The sequence below is a fragment of the Octopus bimaculoides genome, chromosome 3 (assembly GCF_046866305.1).
Source record: "Octopus bimaculoides isolate indiv1 chromosome 3, ASM4686630v1, whole genome shotgun sequence".
NCBI classification, from domain to species: domain Eukaryota; kingdom Metazoa; phylum Mollusca; class Cephalopoda; order Octopoda; family Octopodidae; genus Octopus; species Octopus bimaculoides.
The window spans coordinates 125,482,967-125,502,575 of NC_142930.1; the positions used below are offsets into that span (position 1 = coordinate 125,482,967).

General features: G+C 39.5%; 1 protein-coding gene across 2 annotated transcripts in view; it reads left to right on the top strand.

Moving 5' to 3' along the window:
• Nucleotides 1-5,553: 5,553 nt before the first annotated feature.
• The window catches only part of LOC106874825 (proton myo-inositol cotransporter), a 99,492-nt gene continuing 85,436 nt past the window's right edge, over nucleotides 5,554-19,609 (top strand). Inside the window, exon 1 of one of the 2 annotated variants that reach the window (XM_052966156.2) lies at nucleotides 5,554-6,171. The gene's annotated coding sequence lies outside the window, so the exon portion shown is untranslated. The remainder of the gene's footprint in view (nucleotides 6,172-19,609) is intronic. The other variant, XM_052966157.2, reaches the window with a different exon arrangement.

Here is a 19,609-nt window from a genome sequence, read left to right on the forward strand (position 1 = left end):
TGTTTATGTCCCCGTAACTTAGCGGTTCGGCAAAAGAGATACCGATAGAATAAGTACTAGGCTTCCAAAGAATAAGTCCTGCGGTCGATTCCCTCGGTCTCTAGCCTACAGGTACATGCTGAAATAATCCTTTTATTCAGGCCATATTTACCCCTCCCATCCACATTTCAGCAAATTCGCTGAAGGACCGCACTCTATCTCCTCACCGACTTCATCTCTAAGTAGAACTTGGAGAAGTTACTGAGGACCTGGCCGACGAGGAATGTGTCTGTCCTCGATCATTTCAGTTTTGTTCTCAGCACAAACCTGCTATGAACAACAGACCTGGCTAACAGCTAAATCCTTCCTACACGCGACCACAAGTCAATAATGCTCGGTCAGTGAATGAATAAATGAAGAATCGTTTTGTTGGTTGATGCGCATCTGATCTAGCTGACAGTATGTCTGTACCTGTTGAGTTTATGTTGAACCAACAATACCTCTTCCCTTTCTTAACAGTGGAATAAGCTCCTCCATAAAAATCAAGAACACACTCTCCAATCTGGTTAGAAACGAAGTAGGATAAAGTGCGACAGTCAAGCAGTAATAGTGAATGGAGATGTTGCAATTCGTCACTTCTACCCGAACTTTCAGCTCGTTTCACAGTGAGACTTGCCACCATGTTTGAAACCTCGTACCAGTTCCTATCTACTTGGAGACCCGGAGTGAATCATACCACATGAACCTTAATAGGACCGTCGACTCATCGATAGTCGACCCTATCGCTGCTGGCCAGTATGGCTCACTTGAGCGGTACTGAGTTGCAAGGTCTCTAACTTGTTCTTGTTAATGCTTGTATATGATACTCTTTGATATTCCTTCCTTATGATTCCTACCACCTTGTTTTCCTGTGTGATCAGCTCCATGATCAATGATGCCGACCACGTATGTCTCTCCTGTGTCCTCATTCGAGCGGGATGACCATCACATTTTTGCTTCTACGGCGATAACTCAGAAGTCAAATATAGAAGAGAGTTGAGAGTAGACGCCATTGACAGACTCAACGTATGAATCAAAACAGTTCTGAATGGTGTCCATTTAATTTGACCTTCGAGCAGATGCCGCTGAACATGGAAGTGATCCAACCTCCGAATTCGGCTGCAACCAACATGTACTCCGTAGTGTCAAAATCTTTAGATTGACATAAGTTGATCAAATTACTAGCGAAACCATAGTTATTACCAAACTCTTCTACGTTACATTGCATAAAGTGAAGGTTTTTGGGACAGGGTGTCCAAGAATTCAGTAGATTTTGGCGCTATCGGCGATACGTTAGACGAGTGCTAGGCTCTTCTCGTTAACCTTAGATTCTTAAGTTCTACAATCGGGGGAATATTGCTAATTGAGATAAACGTATGCCAAGGTAATTATGGTTTATAAATATAAACTTGTAAACCAGACACTCTAAATCCGGCAATTTCTCCCTTGCACAACCACCTAGCATTTCGTATATCGTAGTTATTTGCTTTTCACATTATTCAGCCTCTCGTAGTAATAGTCGAGGTAGTCAATGAAATGGAAAATGAATAGCGCGCACCCTTCGTGATCCTTCAAAAACCGGATTTTGACTGCTTTCCGCGTTGAACCTCTGTTACCTGCAACAACAAACACAGTTTTGTCCCCTCGTGTCCCTTAGCTCAGATATTGCAACCTTCATGTTCACCATTACATAGCTGACGATGTATTTTATTACTTTCTGCTAATTGCCTCTTCTAATCGGCTGACCCACTCCACAATTCATCCTAATATTTATATCGTTTCCCCCCCCCCCCCCGCCTTCGCTAGGAGTGGCTGTGTGGTAAGTAGCTTGCTTACCAACCACATGGTTCCGGGTTCAGTCCCACTGCGTGGTATCTTGGGCAAGTGTCTTCTACTATAGCCTCGGGCCGATTAAAGCCTTGTGAGTGGATTTGGTAGACGGAAACTGAAAGAAGCCCGTCGTATATATATATATATATATATATATGTGTGTGTGTGTGTGTGTGTGTGTGTGTGTGTGTGTGTGTGTGTATTTGTGTTTCTGTGTTCGTCCCCCTAGCATTGCTTGACAACCGATGCTGGTGTGTTTATGTCCCCGTCACTTAGCGGTTCGGCAAAAGAGACCGATAGAATAAGTACTGGGCTTACGAAGAATAAGTCCTGGGGTTGATTTGCTCGACTAAAGGCGGTGCCCCAGCATGGCCGCAGTCAAATGACTGAAACAAGTAAAAGAGTAAAAGAGTAAATCTCTCTACCATAAAGATTGAAGTCATCCATGAATAACAAATGGTTGACTTTTTGTTGGCGGCTTTTGAATACATACCCAGCTTTTGCTTTCCTCAGAATCAGTGTTAGTGGTATCAAGCACAGTACAAAGATCAGTGGGGACAGGCAGTCCCTTTGGAAGATGCCCCTCCTAATTTCTACTGTCCCTAAACTTCTTCCGTATACTGTCAGGTCCGCCCTCCAATTCGCCATACTTTTACCAAGCAATCGCTCAACATTCGATGCAATCCCAAACAGGTTCTTACACTCCATAACCCAAGAATGTGAGATCAAATCGTACGCCTTACGATAGTCGATCCATAACATGGCTAAGTTACTTTTCCTCCTCTTGCAGTCTCTCAGTACAGTTTTGTCTACCAGGAGTTGATCCTTGGTACCTCTGCACTTACGCTTGCAACTCCATTTTTCCCCAGATGTTCGTACATTGACTCTGCGAGTATTCCAGTCAGTAACTTCCACATAAGTGGCAAACAGGATATCGGCCTGTAATTGTCTACCGTATTGCCTTTTTCGATGTTTTTTCAGGCACAGCACTGTCCTACCCAATGTCAACCACTCTAGTATTACTTGGTTGGCATTTAACAAGGTGTTGAGTTGCGCAGCTATTCATGCATGACATTCTCCAAATCTTTTGATCCAGTAGCCTTGAACTCCATCTGGTCCAGTTGCTCGTTTTTTTGTTGATTTCCTTCACTTCCCTAACTGAAATGACTAGTTCCGCCTGTTTTGGACAGACTGCTGTTTGCTTCATTTCTTGCAACCATTCAGCATCCTTCTCGTGCTCCTTGTTTTTGCTCCAGATGTCACTCCAAAATCTTTGACTTTCATTGTTATCTGGTATCAACTTTTCATCTGTACAGTCTCCGTTTATTTCTTTACAGAATCTCTTCAGATCTACTCTGAATAATCTATTCTTGTGGTAACCCTTCATTCTTTTGTCGTATCTTACCATCTTTGCTTTCTTTGCTTTCTTTGCAACGAGGCGCTGTTTCAGTTCCTCCACTACTACTTTCAGGCCCTTTCTTTCAATATTATACTTCCTTTTCAGCGCCCTGTATTTTTGTTCGCTTTTAAGCTCTCCTTTCTCTTTTCCGTCTAACAGAAATTTCCTTCGAGAGCATGTCTAACCCTGCCCGGATTCTTTTTTTCGACCATAGATCTTTTCTTTTGTCACTCCCATTATGTTTCATTTTATTGACATCGACACCCACATTTTCTGCTACAACAATACTTGCTACTTTGGTCAAATTATTTGTTTCTGTGATGTTGTTTGTTCTGATGTATTTCAGAATTTCATTGACGTTTTTCGTTTCTTGGTTCAATTTCCATCGATCAACCTTGAGTTTATGTCGCGACGAGATTGGATTAAAAGTGTTAGATCCTTTTGATTCAATACTTCAACACATTGTTGACTTTTGGCTTCCTCAATAGGCATGGTATGATTGTTATAAAAATGTTGTGGCTGTGTGGTAAGGAGCTTGCTTACCAACCACAAGGTTCCGGGTTCAGTCCCATTGCATGGCACCTTGGGAAAGTGTCTTCTACTATAGCCTCGGGCCGACCAAAGCCTTGTGAGTGGATTTGGTAGACGGAAACTGAAAGAAACCCGTCGTATATATATATATATATATATATATATATATATATGTGTGTGTGTGTGTGTGTGTGTGTTTGTGTTTGTCCCCCCCCCCCCCAACATCGCTTGACAACCGATGCTAGTGTGTTTACGTCCCCGTAACTTAGCGGTTCGGCAAAAGAGATACCGATAGAATAAGTACTAGGCTTACAAAGAATAAGTCCTGGGGTCGATTTGCTCGACTAAAGCGGTGCTCCAGCATGGCCGCAGTCAAATGACTGAAACAAGTAAACGAGTAGAAGAGATTCAATAAGATGTTTAATTTTTTTTTTTCAGCTTTTATGTTAATTAATCTTTTCAGTTTTGTATGATTTGTTACAAAAATATTATCAGATTCAATACGTTTCATATTTTCACTTTCCATGCTTTTTCTTTTTTCTGTTTTCTTTTTATAGTTTCAACTCAGAGCTGCGGCCATGCTGATGCACCGCCGTTTTGCTACACTGTTATTACTGAGAGCCTCCTCCAATATGTGACACTTGGTGAAGAATGGAGTTTGATGTAGCTACCCTCATTTGCACCTCTTGCCGTGAGGTAGATTCATCTGGGACTCTCGACAGGAAGAGGTCCAGCTTTGATTTAAAATTGCTTACATCTACTTTGTGCAGGTTCCTCGGGCTTATTAATTCATTTGGGGGGGGGGGGGGGGGGGTTATTGAGGGTTAGTTAAGGGAGATAACTAAAGGTACCGATATTTCTCATAAAACGGGGGGAGATAACCCAATTTTTTAATGGGGGTGAGATAACCTAAAAGTACCTGTAATGGGATACAGAATTAGATACTGTTAAGTATTTAACCCCTTGGCTTATTGATCTTGCCCTCTACCTGCTTTCAATACTTCTTCCTATCTACTCCTACGTGGTCGTTTGAACTTCAAAAAACAGCAGTCAAACCTATGCTGTCTTAGAGAAAGGGAAGTTTCATATTAGATGATGCATCAAGAAAATATAAAAATCGGATCGTTGGTCATGGCTGGAATGTAGGTTGGCTCGGATCGATCATGGTTAGCCTGGGGTTAAATAACAGCAGCAATAACAACAACCACTACTACAACAGCTGCTGCTGCCGCTACTACTACTACTATTACTACTACTACTACTACTACTACTACTGTACAACACCATCAGCACCACTTCCTCCAATACTAGTACTAATGTTAAATACCGCTATTACCACCACCACCACCACCACCACCACCACCACTACTACTACTACTACTACTACTACTACTAACTTGAGTATTATTGCAGCAGTCACCAACCCACTTCTTCCCACTAGTGTTGCATCACGTGTTCAACCATCATCCTGCTGCATTTATTGATAAACATAAAGAACAAAAGAAGAATAGGAAGAGAGAGAAAGGGAAAATGAGGGAGGGTCAGAGGGAAAGAAAGAGCAGGTGGAAGTGAGAGAGAGAGAGAGAGAGGGGGGAATGTGAGATAGCCAGAGCTCAGACTGACGGCAGACAGATAGACAAACAGACAGACACTGACACAGAGAAAGTGGAAGTGAATGAGAGAGAGAGAGAGAAAATGAAACAGAAAGAGAGGGTAGAAATTACATAAGAATAGAGAGAGGGAGAGAAATAGCGAAAGAGAGAGAGAGTGGCAGAAAGAAAGAAAGAAAGATAGAAAGAAAGCGGAGTAAGAAGTTTAAATCGGAACGGAATAGAAAGACAGAAGCAGGTATTATTTTCTGTCTAGTCTTTCATACCTTTGTGTAACTTAAAAACTATTCTCGTATTCATCATCCTTAATATGGTCGTGGTAATTTGTCCAGTTGTGCAAGAGGAACATTAATAGAAACCACTTCGGGCCAACGGAGGCCTATCTCTATTCTCTGCAATTGCTAAGACCTGTACGATTTATAAACAGACCGGTTTATTTCTTCGCACCCGTAAAACGTGCGTTCTCTTTTGACTATTGATATACCTTAACTCGCTTTAAATTACGCACGCACACACACACATTGTCGTCTACTCCATCCCTCCCTCAGAAGCCACAGGTGCAATCTTCTTTTGACTCAGTCAAAAAATAAAAAGAATGGTTTACAAAGACAAATATTTACTCATTAGTAACAATAACAAACAATGATATTGAAATAACAACAAAAAAATCCCAAGGTAATTAAACGACCGACTAACTAGCCTCTCAAACGACTCACCAACCGATCAACTTTGATTGTATTCTACAAGATCTAAACTAATCGAAGAAAAAAAGGTGACTGGAAGGTAATTAAACAATTTATTTCAAGGAATGTGGCACAAGCGAATCCAAGAACCAAATCTTCGGTGACGTGGCAGTGCTAATATATAATATTAATAATTTGTATTATGTTGGCTCAAGGCCAAATTTATTGCAGAGAATGGAGGAGACCGGGCGAAATCGGCGATTTAAGTATGTTCATACTTTCAAATAGTGAGCGTATACCATATACATATATCATATGTATATGATATATTGGCCTATAAACAAAGCACATCAATGTTTACATCATTATACCTGCTTTTAATTCGAAATTAAATACATATATACATGTATGTGTGTGTGTGTGTCTCTCTCTCTACACACACACACACACACACACACACACACACACACACACACACAAACACACACACACACACATATATATATATATATATATATATATTGTGTGTGTGTGTGTAACTGAATTTGAGATACAAAGTCCTTATATCTTTTGAAAATTTATAATTAGGCGTTCCTATACAATATAGTTAGAAATTTTCAGTATGCCAAAAGACAGTAATTTCTTTCTGTAGTTGTGATTTTAAGCGTTGAAAATTACGATTCTGTTAAAAAAGAAAAAAAAAAAAAAAAAAAAAAAAATACTGCTCTTCACACTTTTTCCATAATTTTTCATTTTGAACTCTTTTACGAATTAGAAAAGTTTTTTTGTTTTTTTTCTAATTCATTTTAGATGTTTAAAACATCTTAAAACGCTTAATAGAAAGTCAGTCCAGAAAGAGGCATTTGTCCAGTTTAATGCCCACACCAACGACTTTCATTTCCTCATAACTTTCTGAAAAGTGCATTTATCATTTTAAATGTAATATTGCATAAATTCGTTTCCGACAGTGTAAAATAGATAATATTGAGGTTTAAAACATATATATCTAAAAAGATAAGTTTACAATGCTCGAAAGTTACGAAAATGAGCTGTAATAAAGTCGAAGTGATGGGGAAGATATATATCCGAAACTTCAATACAAAAATGAAATTGTTTTCAAAATTTTTATCAGCATCATTATAATCTACACATTCGAAAATGTGGGGGGTTGGGCCAGTAAACTACTTTTATACTGAAAAGGTACGGAAAGGTGAGGCAATGCAGACACGGACACACACACACACCATTTTTTTTTTTCTGTTGCAAAATCGTATTCGACGAAATGCTCACAGTATATACATCTAAATAAATTACTGTCTTTGGTGCACTCGATAATTTCTGACTCTATTGTAAAGGAATATATACATACATACATACATGCACATACACACATACATGCATACATACATACATACATACATACATACATACATGTGTGTGTGTGTTAACTCCCCTACTAATATTAATTTCTCAGTCGATGTTTTAGGACAGTTTTCATAATTTTGAGCAATTACTAAAAAACTTTGGCGATCTTTCGAATTTTGCACATATAATATGGCGGACAAAGTGAAAAACTACATTGACTGAAAATAAAAGGAACGACACTAATTGTCATCGTATCCATATGTGTAAATATGTGCTGTATATATAGGGACATATATGCGTTGTGTGTGTGTGTGTGTGTGTGTGTGTGTGTGTGCTTGCACTAAGGTGATTTAGTCTTTCCTTTTTAACCTATTTTCTGATGTGAAAACGTTGAGTTTAAAATAAAATAAATGGCTTTCCTTCGGTATTGGTTGACGACGTATTTCATCGACACAACCTTCCTCCATAATATACATAAAGAGGCTAAGCCAGTGACTCCCAACCTGTGATCTGCGGACCCCTGGTGGTCCGCAAATGTAGTACTGGAGGTCTGTGAAGTAAATTCAAAATTTCATATATATATATATATATATATATATATATATATATTTCAGGATCAAATAAAAAGTCAACAAACGGAAAATATGGCAGTGGGAACCGCTGGGCTAGGCTGAAAAAGAGGGTGAATAACGTCGTCTCCTCAAACCGAAACTATGCCGACCTATCCCGATGGAAACCAAATAAATCGTATTTTACTACTGTATTATACGTAACATATTTATAATATATATATAACATGCACATATGTATATCGATTGTTAACGATCTTTGCAAGCTATCGACGATTTCAGTGGGTGCAGCTTGTTGCATGTTGTACACCCTATTATATGTGCAAAGTTCGAAAGATGATGAAAATTTATACATTTATTCGCAACTCTCTCTCTCTGTCTTCGTCTGTCTGTCTCTCTGAAACACACACACACACGCACATGCACACATACGCAAAATACGAGACTGTGAGCTGGCAGAAACTTTAGCACGTCGGGCGAAATGCTAAGCGGTATTTCATCCGCCGTTACGTTCTGAGTTCAAATTCCGCCGAGGTCGACTTTGCCTTTCATCCTTTCGGGGTCGATAAATTAAGTACCAGTTACGCACTGGGTCGATGTAATCGACTTAATCCTTTTGTCTGTCCTTGTTTGTCCCCTCTATGTTTAGCCCCTTGTGGGCAATAAAGAAATAAGAAATGTTAGAACTTTGGATAAAATATGGTTGCGGTTTTTGTACCGGATACCTACGCTCTCAGTTCAAATCTCACCATTGTCTATATAATTTTTTTTAATTATCATTCATACGAACACTGTATATAAACTTTCAGTCCAGGATGTCGTACGAGACGCCGTCTGGTATCTGTTCTGGCTGTTTTGCGTAGTTCAAATCCAGCCTTTTCGTAACGCATTACAGCTTTTCACACACACATACAGAGAGAGAGAGAGGGGGGGGGAGGGGGAGAGAGAGAGAGAGAGAGAGAAAGAGAGAGAGCTATCTCTTAATATTATGTAGACAAAGCGGCAAACTGGCAGAATCGCAAGCAACATGTTTTGCGGCATTTATTCCGTTTTTACGTTCTAAGGTCAAATTCCGCCGAGGTCGACTTTACCATTCATCCTTATGAGGGTCGATAAAATAAGTACCAGTTGAACAATGGAGTCAATGTAATCAGTTTAAGCCGTCTCCCAAAATTGCTGGTCTTGTGCCAAAATTTGAAACCAAAATTATTATTTTTAAGGCGGTTAGCTGGCAGAAACGTTAGCACGCCGGACAAAATGCTTAGCGGTATTTCGTCCGCCCTTACGTTCTGAGATCTAATTTCACCGAGGTCGACTTTACCTTTCAGCCTTTCGGTAGTCGATACAAAAAGTACCAATTGAGCATTGAGGTCGATGAAACCGAGACTTTCCCCTTCCCCTGCTGGCTATGTGACAAAATTTGAGGTCAATATAATAGTATCAGGACTAAATCCCCCCCGAGGACAAAATCCCCCGAGGACAAATTTTACTCAAAAGTATCGACTAATAGGCGCAGGTGTGGCTGTGTGGTAAGAAGCTTGCTTCCCAACCACATGGTTCTGGGTTCAGTCCCATTGCGTGGCACCTTGCGCAAATGTCTTCTATTATAGCTTCGGGTCGACCAAAGCCTTGTGAGTGGATTTGGTAGATGGAAACTGAAAGAAGCCCGTCGTATATATATATGTGCGTGTGCGTGTGTATTTGTTTGCGTGTATCTGTGTGTGTCTCCCCATCATCGCTAGACAACCAATGTTGGCGTATTTACGTCCCTGTAGCTTAGAGGTTCGGGAAAAGAGACCGATAGAATAAGTACTAGGCTTACAAAGATTAAGTCCTTGAGTGGATTTGTTCGGCTAAAGGCGGTGCTCCAGCATGACCGCAATCAAATGACAGAAACAAGTAAAAGAATAATAAATATTTAAATTTTTTTAATAATTTTTCACTTTCCTAAAATATTTTTATTGTAAAGAAAGGACAATATTCAGCGGGTATTGACTGCCGGGGAATTTTGTCTCAGTATCAATATAATATATATGAATATGTGGAGGCGCTATGGCCCATTGGTTAGAGCAGCGGACTTGCGGTCATAGGATCGCGGTTTCGATTCCCAGACCGGGCGTTGTGAGTGTTTATTGAGCGAAAATACCTAAAGCTCCGCGAGGCTCCGCCAGGAGATGGTGGCGAACCCTGCTGTACTCTTTCACCACAACCTTCACTCGCTCTTACTTCCTGTTTCTGTTGTGCCTGTAATTCAAAGAGCCAGCCTTGTCACACTGTGTCACGCTGAATCTCCCCGAGAACTACGTTAAGGGTACACGTGTCTGTGGAGTGCTCAGTCACTTGCACATTAATTTCACGAGCAGGCTGTTCTGTTGATCGGATCAACTGGAACCCTCGACGTCGTAAGCGACGGAGTGCCAACAACAATATGGATATATGTGCGTGTGTGCGCACGTGTGTTAACATGCAGTTTACCGTTGTAATAAAGTGAAAGTAAATTGTCCTAAAAAGTTAAAGTAAATTGTGATAGAAACCAGAAGTGACATCAGTGACACACCGAAATTTCATGAAATGTGCTGAAAGATCTCTCTCATTGTGTCACGCTCTTTTACGACTGTAAAACTTCATTTTAACTCTCGTAAATCTCTATACTCGTGAAGTTGTCAACCATTCACTTAATTCTGTTGATCTAAAACGCTGACAGCGTCCATACACAGGTATAGCTGTGTGGTAAGAGGCTTGCTTCCCAATTACATGGTTCCGGGTTCAGTCCCACTGTGTGGAACCTTGGGCAAGTCTCTTCTACGATAACCAAAGCCATGAGATGAGAGTGTATTCGGTAGACGCAAACTTAGAGACGCCTAATCTATTTCAGTCATTAGATTGCAGCCATTCTGGGGCACCACCGTGAAGACCTTTTAGTCGAATGAATTGACCCTAGTATTTTTGTTCAAGCTTGGTGCTTATTCTATCGGTTACTTTTTGCCGAACTTCTAAATTACAGGGACGTAAACAAACCAACACTGGTTGTCAAGCGATGATGGGGGGGGGGGCAAGCACACACACACACACACACACATTTACGACGTGCTTTCAGTTTCCATCTCTCAAATCCACGCACAAGGCTTTGGTCAGCCCGAGGTTATTGTAGAAGTCACTTGTCCAAAGTGTCGCGATATGGCGAGGAATTACTGTATATATATATATATATATAAAGTTGTAGTATATTGTCAACTTAATGTGACGATCCCAATAAGGGAATACACTACTCCCGTTTAGCCCTAGGAAGCTGGACTGCTTCCTGTCGGCCTTGACACAGTTACTGTGTCCTTAATTTTGCGAGGGGGAGACAAGCTTCTCCACCCAGCCTAGCCAGAATTCAGGGACATGTTTCTGAGTCTTTGCTCGTCATCAGCCTGAAGTAGCTTGCGAGATGGATAGAGAAGCCTGTTTCGCCTTCACAAACTTATATAAATCATAGTGAAGTTTATTCACTGATCAGCAAAATTAGAAATATAATATTTCTAAATCTCTCAGAGAGATTTAAGCAGTAGTGGAGCGATAAAGTTGTAGTATATTGTCAACTTAATGTGACAATCCCAATAAGGGAATACACTACTTAAGGACACAGTAATTTTGTCAAGGCCGACAGGAAGCGGTCCAGCTTCCTAGGGCTAAACGGCAGTAGTGTGTTCCCTTATTGGGATTGTCACATTAAGTTGACAATATACTACAACTTTATCGCTCCACTACTGCTTAAATCTCTCTGAGAGATTTAGAAATATTATATTTCTAATATATATATATATATATATATATATATATATATATATATATATATACAGTAATCCCTTGTCATACATACATACATACATGTATGTATGCATGCAAAAATTAATTAGCCAAACCTCGATTTTATCTTGCCATTTTTTTAAAGACACTAAAGTGTGATTTGAGGAAAATTTGGCTGCTACTTTTAGCAGGTCGAGTGACCTACTAAAACTAAAGACTCCTTTATTTTTGACTTTTTGTAATATAGTGTTTTTCTGATATTGATGTAGTGACGTTGCTGCACTGCTGGTATTTATACTGTATCTAGTGACATCTGTCGGTGTTGATGCAGTGTTTGTCGTGTATAACATTTGTCTAGTGCTGGTGTTTGCTGTATCTATAATTGATGTAGTGGCACTAATGCAGTGCTAGCCACAGTTGTTTAAACTGTTAATGTACTTACGTTGATGCAGATTTATTTACTGCTATGTTTAGTGTTGTAGTGGCGTTGATGCAGTTCTTGTCATTGGTGTGTTAAGTGTTGATGTAGCACTGCTATTTACTGTTGTGTATCGCTTGATGTGATAGTGATGTTGTACTGGCCACTGTGGTGTATAATGTAGTGCACTCGGTGCAGTGCTGTTTACTCTTCTACCAAGTCGAAATATTTATGGAAGGATGAGAATAACAAGGTTTCGCGGGCGTTCATGCCTTCCTCAAGTACGTTCTCTTCAAACAGAAATCGAAAGATTAAAGAACAAAGATTCTAGCTTCTGTTTTTAAATAGGAAGACTGAATATATGATGCTCATTCATTTTGAAAATGCATTAACACCAGTTGTTCGTCACTGGAATAATGTTTGCCTCTCAAATCCTCTTTCATGGGGCCGAAGAGATGATAGTATGAAGGCGCTAAATTATTCCAGTGATGAGGAAGTGAAAACTGTAGTGAAGAAGTGGCTCAAAGAATGGTCAACAGAATTTTACAGGGGCTGGGATACATGCTCTCATTCGAAGGTGGAACGTTGCTGTTGAGAAAACGGTGAATATGTTGATAAGTAGGGATGTAATCCACAGAGGACCAGCTTCATTTTGATGTATGATACATGTTCCTGTGTTGGTAATTATACCTGTCCTAAACAAAATGGCATTACTTTTTGACTCGCCCTCATATGTATATATATATATATATATATATATATATATATATATATATATATATATATATATATATATATATATATATATATATATATATATATATATACAAGAGTTACAGAATGGAGTATGGGAAATCCGGGTTAGATATGTTTCATAGTGAGTAGAACCTCAAAAGTGGTAAAAATCCAAGTGAGATATATACCGCTGGCTGCTTTTCAGGCCAAGAATATCTTGATTTGATTAGAGGCTACATTGTCGCAAGGAGGTGCATGTTGCCGCAAAGATGATACGATCAGAATATGTGAAGGGCACAGAATGTGTGAGGGGTATATAAATGTGGGGAGAAATAAGTAATAGAAAAGGGAAGGAAGAAGAGAAAAAAAAAAAAATATAGGGGCGTGAGAGAAAGAAGGAATTGAACAGGTCGGTAGTAGATAATATAGAAGTTTTAGCTTAATCACAGAATTCAGTCGTGGGATTGGCATTTGCAGAGAAGTTAAATTGGAGGGGAACTCCGTTGCATGGACACAATTGTAGTGGTTAAGAAATAAATGTCCAACCGTACTCCTTCTTGTTGACTCCAACGGAAGGAGCAGAGAGGAGAGACTTCGTGCCAGAGTAAGTAGAAAACATTATTGCTGAGAAACCGGAAGAGGAGAATCGACGCATGCGCATACTTTACTTCTTGGGGGTGAAGTTTGAGTACTTAAAGTTCAGGCTAGACAGCGGAGATAATATGTAGTTAAGGGTTGGGAGATTTGTATTTAGGAAAGGGATAAGATATGGGGATTTTCGTGTTAGTAAGAGGTGACGCATACAGTCTAGATTGGGATGAAATTCACGGATATTTGGAGGGGTGTGGAAAGAAGGGAAATTGTCTTATGGGTTTAATTCCAGGTTTTAGCATCTTGGAAAAATATAAAAAGTGAAAGTACACCAATAGCTGTCTGTAGGTTGTGCCTCAGAAGTTTAGCCGAAATGTCGATAACATTGCAAACTCCGCTAAAGATACCCATGAATCAAACGGCGACGTGAAATGAGACCCAGAAAACAAATACAATAAATAAAAAAAATATGGGTAAATCAGGGGTTCGTAACGAGACGTCATTAGGAGAATGGTGCTCGAAACCATGAATAGACAAGCAATATATCCGTAGATTCATTGGTGGGTCCATTGCTTTTTGCAACAGTATTAGTATTGAGCTTTTTTACAGAAGCAGCAGCAGTAGTAGTAGCAGTAGTAGTAGTAGTGGTAGTGGTAGTAGTAGTAGTAGTAGTAGTAGTAGTAATAGTAGTAGTAGTAGTAGTAGTAGTAGTAGTAGTAGTAGTAGTAAGTACAAGGAAGAGTTGGTGCAGAAGAAGTCGATGATGATGATGATGGTAATGATGATGATGATGATGATGATGTTGATGATGATGATGATGATGATAATGTTGATGTTGATGATGATGATGATGATGATAATGTTGTTGATGATGATGATGATGATGATGATAATAGTGATGATGAATTCATAGGATCGGTCGGCAAAGTAAAAGATGAGGTGATTGAGTGAGAGGAAGAGAGGAGGATGTTGCGTGCCAGTAGTTGACATGGGAGGGGGAGCGGATGGAACTGGTGAGCGAGAGAGAGAGTCACGAGGTGACTTCTGAGTCAGTACAAAATAGTTGCTTTTTATGTTGTTGTCGTTCATTGCCACCGCCGCTGCTGCAGTTGCCCTTGTTTATTGTTCAACATGTTGCCGTTGTTGTATGACACCAAATAAGGAATATGGAATAGAATTAATCTTCGTGATTCTTCATTCAAAATCGGTTTCAGTGTCTCCGTCGTGGCACTCGATAATTCCAAGGTACCCATCCTGACCTACGTCTTCGACAGCCCTTTCTTCAGCTATCAAACTGGTGTTCCCATTTTCTTGATCGATTTCTATGACCATCATATTACTTACATTCGTTCCTAGTTTGGTTTCCTCCCCTCAGGCTCCGAACCAACTCTTATAGACTCTCTGGATTCTATCTACAATCCGATATTATCAGCAAAGTCCAGATCCGCCAACAGATTCAGATCTTTTCATCGGATGATTAAAAAAAAACAAAACAAATAAACAAATACTGGTACTCCGTCAGTTACGACGACGAGCGTTCCAGTTGATCCGATCACAGAATGTGGCAAGGTCAGCTTTTTGAAATAGAGGTACAACTCATTTTTGCATACTGAGTGTAGTTGGAGCAGCGTGAAATAATGTGTCTTCCTCAAGGATACAGCGTGCCGCCGGGTATTGAACTCACGATCTTACGTTCGTGGGCCAAATACCTTAATCACTACGCTACGCGCCTTCATCATCGGATGATATAACAGATGTACAAGCTTTCTTCTTTGCGCAATCTTAAACTGAATTTTTGTCATTTTTTTCCGCAGTTTTATTTTATGTAATCTATTTTCCTTCCTACGAGTTCGGGTTATTAATCCGGCATCAAGCCCTCTTCCTTTCACAGTCAGGATTGGGACTGAGTGTGACTAAAAGCTCGTTTCTGAACGCTATCACTAAATTTATGATTGGAGTATGGAGTGTTAGGACTACATTTCAAAATTGGAAAATTGGCGTCGGTAGATACGGAATCGGAAGTCTGCGATCTGGACTGCAAACCGCGAAACTCTAGAAGTGTCAGAGATTAAGTGATGAAAAAAAACAGAAGAAAGACAGTTATGAAACATCACTGACCAAATTTCCGAAGAACGGATTTTAACAGCACAGTTCCAACTAATATGGTAAAAATTACGATGGCGGTCGTCTGTGCACCAATTGATGATGCAGAAAAAACCCCCAGAAAACAAAAGAAAACAAAAAAAAAACAAAAAAAAACAAGAAAATGTCATGTGCTAAGAACAGTGCGAAAATACGCTGAACCAGTCGAACACGATTAGTAGAAAATTAAGCATTTTCCAACTTAACATAACAATTCAAAATACTATTTCTAAAGAATACAGTGTAGTATTCAATGATAACATAGGTTTTTTGCAATGTTGCATTAAAACGAAGGCGGCGAGCTGGCAACAACTTTAGCACTCTGGGCGAAATGCTTAGCGGTATTTCGTCAGTCTTTACGTTCTGAGTTCAAATTCCGCCGAGGTCGACTTTGCCTTTCATCTTTCCGGGGTCGATAAATTAAGTACCAGTTGCGTACTGGGGTCGATCAATCGACTGGCCCCCTCCCAAAAAATTTCGGGCCTTGTGCCTAGAATAGAAAAGAATGTTTCATTAAGACTTTCAATGGCCTCTATCGAATGCCGTTTTTAACGATGGTTGCTAGAGTCCCAGAGGACACTGATCTTCCATATTGTGAAGATTTATTCATGACCATCCATGCATGGATCCCTCCTGTTCTTTCTCTGGTCTTGCACACATGACGTCATACGGTTGCCGTAACAACACACTGCGTAAGACTTTACCTGTGCCTGACATCAATGTACTTTTGTGTCCCTTGAAACATTCGGTGGTATTAAGGCTGCGAGCTGACATTTTGTCCGTCTTTACGTTCTGAATTCAAATTCCACCGAGGTCGACCCTGCCTTTTATCTTTACCAGGTCGGTAAAATAAGTACCAGTTGAGAGTACAGGGATCGATGTAATTGACTTACCCACACACACGAAATCGCTGGCCTTGAGCTAAAATTTGAAACCAATGTTCGGTTGTTTCCTTTTCTTCGGCACCTTGGCATCACACTTTACCGCCGTTCTTTTAGAAGGCACTGTTATTGCCAACGGCTCTCTTTTTTTTTTTTTCGTGGTGATACGAGTCGAAAACCGGTTTGTAAGTTCAACAATTCAACAATCTCACCGTCGTCTCAGTGGTGTGACTTTTTTCCGGTTATTTAGTTTATTTCTGAGAAACCGGCAACTAGGATAACGGACCACAGGTGCAGGTAGATAAACATGTACTCTCTACAATGCTAGAGAGAGCTTTTCTCCCTTTCCTTGAGGCCAACACACACACACACACACACACACACACACACACACACACACACACACACACACACACACACATACACACGCACGCAGACACACATACACATAAGCACACGCACACATACACACACTCACGCACAAACACACACACATACACTCACAAGCATACATACTCACTGACATACACACAAACACACAAACACGCACACAAACACGCTCACAAACGCACACATACGCACAAACACACACAAACATAAATACACACATACTCTCTCACACACATGCATACACACACACGCAAACACACAAAACTCACATACACACACACACACACACACATGCCCCTAGCAAAGAAAATTATTAGAAAATTGTTAGTTTCAATTACTTCTTGAATTCCAGAGCATATCACATAGCCTCAAACGCACATACGCGCATGCACACACACACACACACACACACACACACACACACAGACACACACACACACACACTCTATTCACCTGCCTTCCTTTATTGTCTACTCCACTAACATTTGAGATCTTGCGCCTACCAATCAAAAAAAGAGATAAATATTTCAAATTTGCATTCAGTAAAGAACCTGCCTGCTTACACACACACACACACACACACACACATATATATATATATATATATATATATATATATATATATATATATATATATATATATATATATATATATATATATATATAGTAGATTATCTCGGTAACCATGGGAGCTATGAAAAAATACAAAGCCCAGCATCACCACCGGATCATTCTACGCATATAAGTAATTTTTCGCGAAATTCCACCCAACCGTTTGACCGTGAATCCCAAGACAAGAAAGAATCTCCCATGTCAACTTTATATATATATATATATATATATATATATATATATATATATATATATATATATATACATACGTATATATAGGTTCCTGGTTTGGAATCAAGAAAATACTGGAGATCAGTTAATTATTATTTTATTCAACATATTCCCCTCACAAATTCACACATTATTAAATGGTGATGATGATGATGATGATGATGATGATGATGATGATGATGATGATGATAATGTAAACGCACACATATATTAGGTGCAAGAATGACTGTGGTTGACTGAAATTGGTAGAGGGAAACTGCAGCATTGTTCATCAAAAAATGACCGAAAACCATGTTTGTAAAGAAGAGTTGTTTGCTTCATACTTCTCGTGTACCGATTCTGCCTATAAGAAAGGAACAAATAATACAATGTGGTTGTAGGTCATAACACCAGGGCAACGTCGGGGTGTATTACTAGTACACACACACACACACATATATATGTTGCTGAACAACCACACAGATGTGTCGTTTATAGTGATGAAATATTTGTGCTGTACGTTAGCTCACTTCCTTCATTAGATCGACATTGCATGTAGAGGTGCACAAGTTTTCCAGATGTCAAATGTCGTAATGACCGCGGAGCAACGTGAGATGAACTGCTTTGCTCAAGAACACAACACACCGCTCCGTTTGGGAACCGAAGTCACGATCAATGCACCTCAGTATAGTGTATGTGTGCGTGCGTGTGTGTGCGCGTTTGAATGTTTTAAGTTGGAGAGTTCGTTAAAACTGCTAAGGTTATAGATAAAATGGGTGAAAGAAACAAGTGTTGTGAAGTGGAGCTCTTCTCCTACGTTGCCAGGTCCCGGCGCCAAGCAACAGCCAAAAGTTGTGTCTTATAAGAAGCAGGGTCAAACGTACGATGTCTTGACACCGATACAGATTAATCACGCGATCATTTTTGTTTTACTGTTAAGTGATAATACTTAGCTTTTCTTATCGGAATTGTATATCATTATTTATTGTTGAATGCCAATCAGTGTGTGTGTGTGTGTGTGTGTGTGTGTGTGCGTGCGTGCGTGTGCGTGCGTGTGTGTGTGTGCTTGCGCGCGTGCGTGTGTGTGTGTGTGCATCCGTTTGTTTAATGAAATAGCTGCTTCTGGGGAAACATAACATTGACTTAAATTTATGAATTAACTGTGAAGAGTACAGTTGTGATATAAAATTTATGAAACGCAGGTATGATATTCGGACATTCAATTTGTTCTTTACATTTAGGATATATGTAGATAGTAAGAGAAAATGTTCGTTTTTAGAAATTGATAAAGAAAAATACAAACTCAACCTGGATCCGATCTTACGTGCCTCAATTTTATACATAATGATCAATAATAATATCGACCTTGAAGAGAAATGAAAATGTGAACTACCCTTAGGAAAAAGGAGATGATGTGTTATGTACTTGTTATAAAATGCCATGTATAAAGAAAATAAGGAGTATTGTAATTAGTTTCAAGCATTGCAATACGTGCGAATGAGAGAAATGTTAAAAAATCTGTGTGCTTGAAGGTTATTGCAATCTCAAGAGACTATATATTTATGACAGGAAGGGATTAGACCTTGTTCTGAATCAGGAATTCAAAATATGGATATGCGTATACCTTTATCTTACTGTAAACAGCCTTTAGTTTTTGGCCAGTGAAGTGACGGAGCCTCTGTCTGTCTGTTTGTCTGTCTGTCTGTCTCTCTCTCTGTCTGTCTCTCTCTTTCTCTCTCTATCTCTCTCTCTCTCTCTCTCTCTCTCTCTATATATATATATATATATATATATATATATATATATATATATATATATAGGGATTGACAGTAA